A 12,078-nucleotide genomic window follows, 5' to 3' on the forward strand; every position below is an offset into this window, starting at 1 on the left:
TTTTCTTTTAAAAATTTTATTGTGAATTAAGTGAAAGTTTACAGGGCAGACCATCAGTTTTACATTCAACAAGCCATATATTTTATTCATTACAAAGACCACAATCCCAACAATGTACCATCAGTAAACAGTATTTCTCTCTATTCATTTTAGCTCTTCTTCTTTTTCTTTTTTTTTTTTTTTAAACAACAACAACAACACTCAGACATATATAATAATTTACACCACCAAAGGACACATTCTGAAAGTCTGCCTCTTGGCAGCCAGCTCTCAGTCCCTCTCTTTCCATGAATCTAGAGTCCTCAGCAGCTCCCTCTCTCCATCTCTGGTGTCACTGCTTCTCTGGATAGGGCCCCGTATTCCACTTATGCTCTTCTCCCTTGATGGTCCTAGTGTCCTTTGTTTCTGGATTGTAAGATTAACTACTCCCCGTTTTTGTTATAAAAATTCTACTTTTACTATTGTGACAGATGCAATTATGCATGATAATAATTACTCACTATTGAATCATAAGAATCTTACCCCCATCTCTTTTTCCCAGACCCATCTAGACCCGATGAAAACTATTCAGTGGGGACTCTATCTTCCCCCCACACACTCTTAAACTAAGTTCCCTCTTGAAACCTTGTAAGCCAGTCAATTCGAGCCTTTATCGCCTCCTCATTTTAGGCAGCCAACGTCTAAGTTGCCCGTACCTATCTACCCTGTATACAGAGGGGATCTAGCATTGATACTGGATGTGAAGACTCCTTCCTTCTCTGTTGGTATTTTGAGCTATTACCTCCATGAGTATAGGTCAAGTGCATCAAATTGTAGCAACTTACCTTCATTTCCTTTATCAAAAATTGTTTTCTTTTTTATCTTCCTCTAATTGAGTTCTGATTATCAAGCCATCAAGGCTAGATTAAATGCACACTATCTGCAAGTTTAGGTGTTCTTGTGTGTTTCCCCTCGCTTCATATCAGCTGGATGCTTCATGCCCAGCTCTAGTCCTCTGTGGCTATGTCCTTTTCCATGGACTCAGGTGTCCCCAGGTCTCTGACACTTTGGACCAACTAGCCCTTCCTCTTCTCTCTCGTCTCCAGGTCAATGGGCATCTGTGGAATGTGGTTGAACTCAGTCCATTTCTTCATTGCTGCCTTTCTCCCTCTTCCACTCACCAGCAGACAAATGTTGTTGCCAGCAAGCTTACATGCCTATTCATGTGTTCCCTTTGAGTATCAGTCTTAAAAGGGGGTTTGTCCTGAAGGGACTTGATTGCTTGCCTTGATGGCTTCCCAGCAAACAACTTGTTTATTCTTGTAGTAGCCAATCATACTGCCATTTTTGTTTTGGGTTTTTCTTGATTATCTTTCTTTGAAGATGTATCTTTTGTTGCTCCAGCTGTTCCAGGCAGGTCTGCTTGTCATTTCTAATGAGTATGTACCACTTCAGACGGTTGTGGATGGGGCTCAGGATTCTATTTAAGGTCCTATATACTGCAAAGACTCCACCAAGAGGCCTATTTCACTGGGCCAGTTCTAGAATCCTTTTTAGGTATTCCAGTCAGTTATAGCTGAAGATGGGCTTACAACTTTTCTGTAATCATGTTTTCTGACATTCCTTTCTATCCAACTCAAATGTCTATTTTACAATAGTAGGCAAGGGAAACCAATACTTATAAGACAGTCAAGCATCATAGTATTATTTCCCCTCTTCAGATTATGCCTTGATCCCTGTATCCCAGAGACCTGTTGTCCCAAGGTAGAGCATGCAACACATTTTACCTCTGTCCCATTTAGCCCATGCAAACCTGTCTCAGTGTTCCCCTATCTACCCTATTCTTCTACCTCCTCACCCTTTTTGTGTATTGTCCTCCTCAACACCTGAACTGTGTCTGCCCCCTAACCTGTGCTCTACAGTTGTTTCCCTCCACGTCCCACTGGTCATCACCCCACCCGCACCAGTAACCAACAAAGATTTTTTTCTTTTAAAATGTGTATCATTTCTTGGGCTTTTACAATATGGTCTTATGCAATATTTGTCCTTTTGTGACTGACTAATTTCACTCAGCATAATATCCTCAAGGTTCATCCATATTATGAGGAGGCTTACAGTATCCTTGTTATTCTTCAAGGTATCATAATATTCCATTATGTGTATGTACCAAAGTTTATTTATCTATTGTTCCATTGATGGACACTTAGGCCATCTCCATCTTTTTTTTTTTTTTAACTTTTTATTGTGAATTATGTGATAGTTTATATAGGAGACCATTAGCTTTACATTTATCCTATCATATTTTGTTTGATTGCAATGATTACAATCCCCTCCATGTATCATCAAGCTGCCAAAGGGTACACCCCGCAAGCCTAGCCTCTCCTGCCAGCACATAGCCCCTCTCCCTACCTGAGTCCAGAGTCCCCAGCCACTCCATTTCTCCATGTCATCCATTGCCTCTGCCTCCATCTCTGGCATCTCTGCTTGTCTGGGTAGGACCCGTACTCTGCTCCTCTCACTTGTTGGTTCCAGGGACCTCCACTCCTGGACTGCAAAATCAACTACTCCCCTCCTTTTGTTACAAAACATCTACCTTTACATTTCCAACCCTCACAGTCAGTCCTTATAGCAATTATTCACTACTATACCACAAGAGTTTTATCCCCATCACCTTTCATCAGCCCCGTCCAAACAGGTTGAGATTCTACCTTCTCCTGCACTCTCTGAAACTAGGCTCCCTCTTGAAAGCTTGTAAGCCAGTCACTTTTTACCTTTGTAGCCCCCCATTTTGGGTGGCCAATATCCAAGTTGCGTATCCCTGTCTACCCTGTGTATCAAGGGGGTAGGAATGGTCCTCAATGTAAAGATTTGTTCCCTCTTTTGAGCTACTACACCCATAAGTATAGGTCAAATTCATCAGATTGTAGCAGAATACTCTTTTTGTCCCCTTCTTTCTTCTGCTAGTCGAGTTATGATCATGTAGCCATTGAAGCCAGTCAAGTGAGTACTATCTGCAAGTATGGGTGTTCTTGTACATCTCCCCTCTCTTCATATCAGCTGGACACTTCATTCTCCGCTCTAGTATTCTGTGGCCATGTCACTGTCTCTGTGCCCAGGAGTCTCCGGGTCTTACCATACTGCTTGCCAAACAGATCTCAACCCAGGTTCACAGGAGTCCATTGAACGTGGTTGGACTTAGCTCATAACTTCATTGCTGTTTTTTCCCCACTTCCCCTTACTGGTGACCACATGCTTGCTTGTGTATTCCCCTTAAGTCTTAGTCTTGGAAGGGGGTTTGCCCCTCTTGACTTGATGGCTCCCGAGCTAATGACTTGCTTGTTCTTGTAGTAGTCAATCGGACTGACAATATTGTTTTTTTATTTTTCCTGCTGGTCTTTCTTTCAAGAAGTATCATTGGCTGATCTTCTAGCCTCTCCAGGCTGGTCTGCTTCTTCTTTCAAGTGGAAATTTCCCACCTCAAAAGACTCTGGATGAGGTTCATAATTCCACCTATGGTCTTATGCAATGCAAAGGCTCTTAAGGCAGACTCCTTCACTGGGCAAGTTGTAGCCCCATTTTAGTTATTCCATTCAGTTATAGATTGAAGAAGTACTTACAAGCTTTTTATGGAGATGTTTCTGGCTATTCCTTTCTCTTTCCCTCAGGTATCTATTTCAAAATGGTAGGCAAGGGAAACCAAGATTCAAAGGACAGCCAAGCATCTTAACATTATTGCCCCTCTTTTATTCATTAAAATCATGCCTCAGTCCAAGTATCCCAGAGCCCTGTTGTTCAAAGGTGTGCATAGTCATTATTTACCTCTGTCCCACTTAGTCCATGCAAACCTGCCTAACTGTTCTCGCATCTGCCTTGTTCTTCCATTCACCTTCCCTTCTTGTATATTCTCTCCGGGAGCACTCAAGCTATCCTTTGTCTATTCCCTACCCTTTGCACCACCTTCCCCTACCTAGCCTCAACCCACACCATGCCTCCCTGTAAATCACTAAATATTTTTTTTCTTAATCTTTTACAATGATGGTCCTATGCAATATTTCTCCTTTGTGAATGACTAATTTCACTCAGCATAATGTCCTCAAAGTTTATCCATGTTATGTGGTGGCTTACAGCTTCCTTGTTATTCTTCAAGGTAGCATAATATTCCATTGTGTCTATGTACCAGAGTTTGTTTATCCATTCTTCCATTGATGGGCACAATGGCTGTCTCTATCTTTTTGCTATTGTACACAGTGCTGCTATGAACATTCATGTGCATTTATCTACTCGTGTCATGGCTCCTATTTCTCGTGAGTAAATAAATACCAAGTAAAGGAATTTCTGGATCGTAAGGTATTTCTATTTCCAACCTTCTGAGGAAGCTCCATATTGCTTTCTAGAGTGGTTAGATTATTTTGCATTCCCACCAGCAATGTAGGAGCATCCCAATCTCTCTGCATCCTCTCAAGCAATTATTGTACTCTACTTTTTTGGTCTTTGCTGTTATTGTTGGTGATAGATGATATCTCATTGTTGTTTTGATTTGCATCTCTCTAATGGCTAGTGATAGTAAACATTTCTTCATATGTTTGTTGGCTGCCTGGATCTCCTCCTTGGTGAAGCATCTATTCATTTCCTGTGCTCATTTTAAAACTTTGTTATTTGTCATTTTCTTCTAGAGATGTTGTAGTTTCCTGTGTATTTTATAAATTAATCCCTTTGCTGATGTGTCATTGTAAGATTTTTCCCATTGTATGGGTGTCCTTTTTAATCTTTTGGTGAAGTCTTATGATGCACATAAGTTTTTAATTTTTAGTATGCCCCAATCATCTATTATGTTTACTTTTGTTTGTGTAATTTTCAAAATATTTGGTAGCCTGTGTATGCTCTATATTAGAGCCCTCACATTTGTCCCTGCTTTTTCATTGATGGCCTTTATAATTCTGGGATTCACATTAGATCTTTAATCCATTCTGAGTTGGTTTTTGTATAAAGCATCAGGTAAAGGTCTTGTTTCAATCTTTTGCATATTGCTTTCTGGTTCTACCATCACCATCTGTTGATGAGACTATCTCCTCCCCATGCAATATACTCAGACACTTTATAAAAAATCAGTTTGCTATATGTGGATGGCCGAATTTCTGGATTCTTTATTCTGTTCCCTTTATCTATGTATCTTTCATTTTACCAGTACCAGGCTGTTTGACCACAGTAGCCATGTAGTAAATTTTGAAATCAGGGAGTGAGAAGTTTCCAACCTTCTTCTTCTTCTTAAGCAGTGTTTTGTTTATCCTGCGTCTCTTTCCTTTCCATATAAATTTGTGATTTTTTTTTTTCCATCTCTTTGAAGAATGTTGTTGGAATTTGGATTGGGATTGCATTATATGTGTAAATTACTTTGGGCAGTATTGACATTTTCACAATGTTAAGTCTTCCTATCTAGGAGCATGGCATATTCTTCCATTTTTGTAAGTCTCATTTGGTTTCTTGTAGTAGTGTTTTGCAGTTTTCTTTCTATGAGTACTTTGTTTCTCTGGTTACATTTATTCCTAGATATTTCATCCTATGGGCAGTGATTGCAAATGGTATTGCTTTCTTAATGTCCCTTTCAACGCTGTCATTGTTACTATAGAGGAATCCAACTGAATTTTTATGTTGATCTTTATACCCTGCCACGTTGCTGAATCTTCCAAAGAGGTCTAGTTGCTTTTTCTTTATTTTTTTTTAATGAGTTTGGGGTTTTATATGTATAGGATCATATCGTCTGCAAATAGAGATAGTTTAATTTCCTCTTTGTCAATTTGTTGTTGCTGTTAAGTGCCGTCGAGTCGGTTCTGACCTATAACAACCCTGTATATAGTGTCCAAGGTGCAGTTGGTGAGCTTGAACCACCAACCTTACAGTTCAAACAGCTTTGCAATCTGTCACATTAACCCACAGCGCCACACCAAGACTCCTTTAGCAATTTGGATGCCTTTAATTTCCCTTTCTTGCCATATAGCTCTGGCTAAGACTTCTAACAAAATATTGAATAGGAGTGGTAACAAAGGACATCCTTGTCAGATTCCTTCACAGAGGGAAGGCTTTCAGTTTCTCTCCACTGAGAGTAATGTAGGCTGTTGGTTTTGTATATATGCTCTTAATTATGTTGATAAATATGGTATTTTCAATAACCTCATATGGATGTGAAAACTGGACAGTGAATAAGGAAGACCATAGAAGAATTGATGCCTTTGAATTATGGTGTTGGAGGAAAATACTAAAAGTACCATGGACTGCCAAAAGAACCAATAGATCTGTTTTGGAAGAAGTGCAGCCAGAGTGCTTCTAAGAGGCCAAGATGGCCAAACTTCGTCTCTCACACTTTGGACATATTGTCAGGAGAGAACAGTCATTGGAGAAGGATATCATTTTTGATAAGATGGAGGGTCCGAGAAAAAGAGGAAGACCCCCAACGAAATGGATTGGCCAGGTGGCAACAGTAGTGAGGTTGGCTCTGGATTGGACATTGTTTCGTTCTGTTGTCCATAAAGTTGCTATGAGTTGAGGCCGACTCGATGGCACCTAACAATTATTTTGAGGAATTTCTCTTCAATTCCTACTTTGTTGAGTGTTTTTAACAGGAATGGATGTTGGATTTTGTCAAATTACTTTTCTGCATCAATTGATATGATCATGTGGTCCTTTTGTTTTTTCTTATTTATATGGTGGATTATGTTGATTGTTTTTCTAATGTTGAAACATCCTTGCATCCCTGATATGACTCCCACTTAATTATGATGTGTCTTTTTGATGTGCTGCTGGATTCTGTTGGCTAGCATTTTGTTGAGAATTTTTTCATCTATGTTCATGAGGGATATTGGTCTATAATTTTCTTTCTTAGTGACATCCTTCCCTGGTTTTGGTATGAGGGTTATGCCTGCTTCATAAAATGTATTAAGAAGTTTTCCTTCCTCCTCTATATTCTGGAATAATTTGAGTAGAATTTGCGACAGCTCTTCCCCTATTATTTCTTTTCTTTTGGTGGCTGTAGGTTCCCTCTATTAGTCTATTTCTAATTGTTGGAGATGCTGTGTTAATGTGATAATTTTGGTTCTTGCTTCTTTTTGCATGTGTGCATTTATTGCAATAAAATGTCCTCTCAGCACCACTTTCACTGGGTCCCAAAGATTTTGGTATGTTGTGTTTTCATTCTCATTTGTTTCTAGGAACTTTGTGAATTAATGTTTTATTACTTTTACTACCTGTCGCTTTTCAGTGGGGTGTTATTCAATTTCCATGTATTTGACTTTATTTCCTTGGTCTTCCTATTTTTTATTTCTAATTTGACAGCATTGTGGTCTGTGAAGATGCTTTGTAATATTTTGATATTTGTAAATTTATGGAGGTTTTTTGTGTGGCCTATAAGACATGGTGTATTCTGGAGAATGTTCCATGTGCCCTTGAAAGGAATGTATATTGTGCTGTTGTTGGGTTGAATGCTCTGTACACATCTATGAAATCCATTTGGTGGATTGTGTTGTTTAGTTCCTCTGTGTCTTTGTCGAGTTTCTTTCTGGTTGTTCTATCTCTTTTTGAAAGTTGTATATTAAAATCACCCACTATTATAGAGTTCTGGTGTGACACTGTGGGTTAATGCACCAGACTGCAAAGCCGTTTGATCTGCAAGGTCGGCGGTTCAAGCTCAGCAGCTGCTCCTTGGAAACCCTATACAGGGTCGCTATGGGTCGGAATGGACTCAATGGCACTTCATAACATAAAATTATTGTAGATTTGTCTATTTCTTTCATCAAATCTATTAGAGTTTGCTTTGTATATTTTGGAGCTTTTTCACTGGATGCATAGATATTTATAATGTTTATGTCATCTTGTTCAATTGTCTCTTTAATCATGAGATAATGTTTTAATTACACCTTCATATTTGATTGACAGCTTTGCTGGATAGAGGATTCTTGGTTGGCAATTTTTTTCTTTCTTTCATGGTTTTATACATATCTCCACATTGCCTTCTTGCCTGCATGGTTTCTGCTGAGAGATCCGAGCTTAATCTGATTTGTTTGCCTTTGTATGTAGCACTTCTATTTTCCATAGCTGCTTTCAGGATTCTCTCCTTATCTTTGATTTTGGAGAGCTTGATTGTAATATGTTTTTGTGATTTTCTTTTGGGGTCTATCCATCCTGGGACTTGTTGTGGTTCTTGAATGCTTATCTTTTTCTTTTCAGGGTGTTAAAGAAAATTTCTTCCAGGAGATCTTCAACTATCTCCTCTATGGAATTGTGTGATTCTTCTTATTCCGCAATACTGATAATTTTTAAGTTATTCCTTTTCATGTTGTCCAACATGAATCTTAGACCTTCTTCAGATATCTTTATCCTTTTTTTATGCATGCTCTTCTCTCTTCATAATATTGAGAGATTTGTCTTTCAGATGACTGGTTGTAGCTTCCATCTCTCCAATTCTATTCCTGTGCCCTTTTTTAGTGTATTGTCCATTTCTGATATTCTATTATTAATTGTTTGGACCTTTTTCTGTAGGTTTTGAATTGTTTCCAATGCTGTATCTATCTTATTTCATTGTTCCTGTAGTGCTTTCCTGACTTCTTCCTTATTTTCCTCAACTCTGTTGTGAAGTGTTTTGATACATTTTATAATCATTTTTCTGAATTCCTTCTCAAGCATTACCAAGGCCTGCTCTCCTTTTATTATAGCTTATAGGTATGACTCCAGCTCATTTGTCTCAGCCACTTTATCTTGTTTCTGGACATGGGCTGATATGGTCATCTGCTTCAGCTTCTTTGGCATGTTCAGAACTTATCTGTGGCCTTAATACTTAATTGAGTGTGTGTTTTGGTATTTTTTATGCTTTCTGATTTCCTCCAGGCAGGTAGATGTGATCAGGAGATTGGCTTTCCTTTTCACTCTTTTTATTACTCAACTCAGAGTAACTGTTGCAGTTGTTGTCTGCCTCCTTGGAGTATGGCAGTTCATATTGGTTTTTGCCTGGATTGTGGGTTTTATTAGGGTGTGATTGTAGATTGACTATATGACAGCAATTGCCATCTCTTCTTGAGTAACATAGGGAGAGAAAGAGTCCCCTAAAAGTAAAGTGGACACCAAAAATAAAACAGCAACAGTAAAAAAAAAAAACCAGCAAAAAACCCAGATTGAATACTGTGGTCTATAATCACAGAAAAGAGAGAAGAGAAGTAGAAAAATAAAATCTATAGCCTAATATGAATGTGACTTTAATATCATCTTTCAGGTTCTTGCCTTCAAGGCCACCTGAGCAATTTCAAGATGCCACTGTTGATTGTTATGGTGTAACTCAGGTTTTAATTTTTGGCCTGTTTCATTTTTAGTTTGTTTCTCCTGCTCCACAATCCCTGTTCTGGCCTTTTTCCTAGTAATAAACAGTTCAGGGCCTGCTGAGACTGTTTTATGCTGATCTTTGGTTTTAAGTGGAACCTGTCCCTTTAAATTGAGGAGATCTGTGTGCATGCATAGTAGAATACTTCAGGGATGGGTGGAGGTATCCACTCGCTCAGGCACCCCATGTAGTCACCAGAATGGAGTTGCACAGACAGCAAGAGGCCAACGAACAGATACCAAATAAAAAAGGAATGCCCACTCCTTTATCTCTGAGGTTCCAGCAGGTGTCAATCCGTGGCAGCTCTGATCCTTCCCTTGCTTGGTCTCGCTACTTGTTCTCACCCAAGATGTCGGCTCTGGGCTGGTCAGCCCAGTTGGTTTGAAAGTACAAGAATTCTTTCTTCCGCTACAAATTCCACTGGCTATAAGCCTTCAACCTTTGAAAATATTTCTATATATGTGGTTCAGAGTTTTGAAACTGTACCCTGAAACTACTTCATCCGGTATTCTGTGTTATTTATTGTTGATGGAGATTCTCACTGCATTTCTACCCTATCTGCCATCAAGCCCCATCTCTTGTCTCCATCTTTTTGCAATTGCAAATAGTGCTGCTATAGACATTGATATGCAAATATCTACATGTGTTATGGCACGTATTTCTTGTGGATATATACTAAATAGAATGAATTGTTGGATCATATGGTATTTCTATTTCTCTAACTTTCTGAGGAAGTGTTATATTGTTTTCTAGAGTGGTTGGACCATTTTGCATTCCCACCAGCAATGTAAGAGGGTCCCAGTCTCTCTATATCCTCACCAGCATTTATTGTCATCTGCTTTTTTGATCTTTTCTGTTATTGCTGGTGTGAGATGATATCTCATTGTTGTTTTGGTTTGCATCTCTCTAATGGCTTGGTTGCCTGACTCTCTTCCTTGGTGAAGTGTTTGTTTATATCCTGTGCCCATTTTTAATTGGGTTACTTGTTTTCTTTTTCTTGTAGAAGTGTTGTACTTTCCTATAGATTTTAGAAATTAGTCTCTTGTCTGATACGTAATTACAAAAGATTTTTTTCCTATTCTGTGGAATCCCTTTTTACTCTGTTGGTGAAATTCTTTGATGCACATAAGTGTCTAATTTTTAGAATGCACCAATCATCTATTTTGTCTTCTGTAGTTTGTGTAATTTTCACAATGTTTGATAGTCTGTGTGTGCCCTTTATTAGAGCCTTAAATTTGCCCTTATTTTTTCATTGATGACATTTATAATTCTGGGATTCACATTGAGGTCTTTAATCCATGCTGAGTTGATTTTTGTATATGATGTGAGATAAAGGTCTTCTTTCAGTATTTTGCATGTCGATTTCCAGTTCTGCCAGCACCATCTGTTGAAGAGATTATGTCTTCCCCACTCAATGCACTTTGGCCCTTTGTCAAAGATCAGTTGGCTGTATGTGGATGGCGTAATATCTGGGTTCTCAATTCTGTTCCATTGATCTATTTATCTTTCATTGCACCAATACCAGACTCTTTTGACCACTGTAGCCACGTAGTAAAATTTGAAATTAGGGAGTGAGAGGCCTTCCACTTTGTTCTTCTGCTTAAGCAGTGCTTTGCTTACCCAGGGTTTGTTTCCTTTCCCTATAAATTTTGTAATTGTTTTTCTGTCTCTCTAAAGGATGTCGTTGGAATCTGGATTGGGATTGCATTATATGTGTAAATTGCTTTGGGCAGTATTCATATTTTCACAATGTTAAGTCTTCTCTTTTGGTTTCTTGTAGCAGTGTTTTGCAGTTTTCTTTGTATAGGTCCTTTGTTTCCATGGTTACATTTATTTCTAGATATTTCATCTTTTGGGTGGCACTTGTAAATGGTATTGCTTTCCTAATTTCCTTTTTAGCATTGTCATTATTAGTGTAGAAGAATCCAACTGATTTTTGTATGTTAATCTTATACCCTGCCACTTTTCTGAATCTTCCAATGAGTTCCAATAGTTTTTTTTTTTTTTTTTAATGTTTTATTGTGAATTATGTGATAGTTTACATGGGAGAACATTAGTTTTACATTCATCCTATTGTATATCGTTTCATTGCCATGGCTACAATCCCCTCCATGCATCATCAACCAACCAAAGGGTATACACTACAAGCCTGACCCCTGGTTGTCAGCACACAGCCCCTCTCCATCTCTGTATTCAAAGGCCCCAACTGCTACATTTCTCCACGTCATCGTCTCTGCCTCTATCTCAGGCATTGCTGCTTCTCTGGGTAGGGTCTCGCTTTCTGCTCTTCTCCCTTGATGGTCCCAGGGACCTCTGCTCCTAAAATGAAAAGTTAATCACTCCCCTCCATGCTACAAAACATCTACCTTTACATTTCCAACCCTCAAATTCAGTCCTGATAACAATTATTCACTATTGTGTCACAGGAGACCCATCCACATTTCCTTTCATCAGCCCCTCCTAGACAGATTGGATACTACTCAGTGGAAATTCTACCTTCCTCCAGGCCCTCTGAATCTAGGTTCCCTCTTGAAAGCTTGTAAGCCATTAATTTCTTGCCTTTGTAGCACCTCCCCCCTCATTTTGGGTAGGCAATGTCCATGTTGCCCATCCCTGTTTACTCTGTGTATGGAGGGGGTGGGAATGATCCTTGCTGTAAGGATTTGTTCCCTCTTTTGAGTTACTGCATCCATAGGTGTAGGTCAAATTCATCAAATTGTATCAGATTACTCTTTTTT

The sequence above is a fragment of the Chrysochloris asiatica genome, unplaced genomic scaffold (genome assembly GCF_000296735.1).
Source record: "Chrysochloris asiatica unplaced genomic scaffold, ChrAsi1.0 scaffold00167, whole genome shotgun sequence".
NCBI classification, from domain to species: Eukaryota; Metazoa; Chordata; class Mammalia; order Afrosoricida; family Chrysochloridae; genus Chrysochloris; species Chrysochloris asiatica.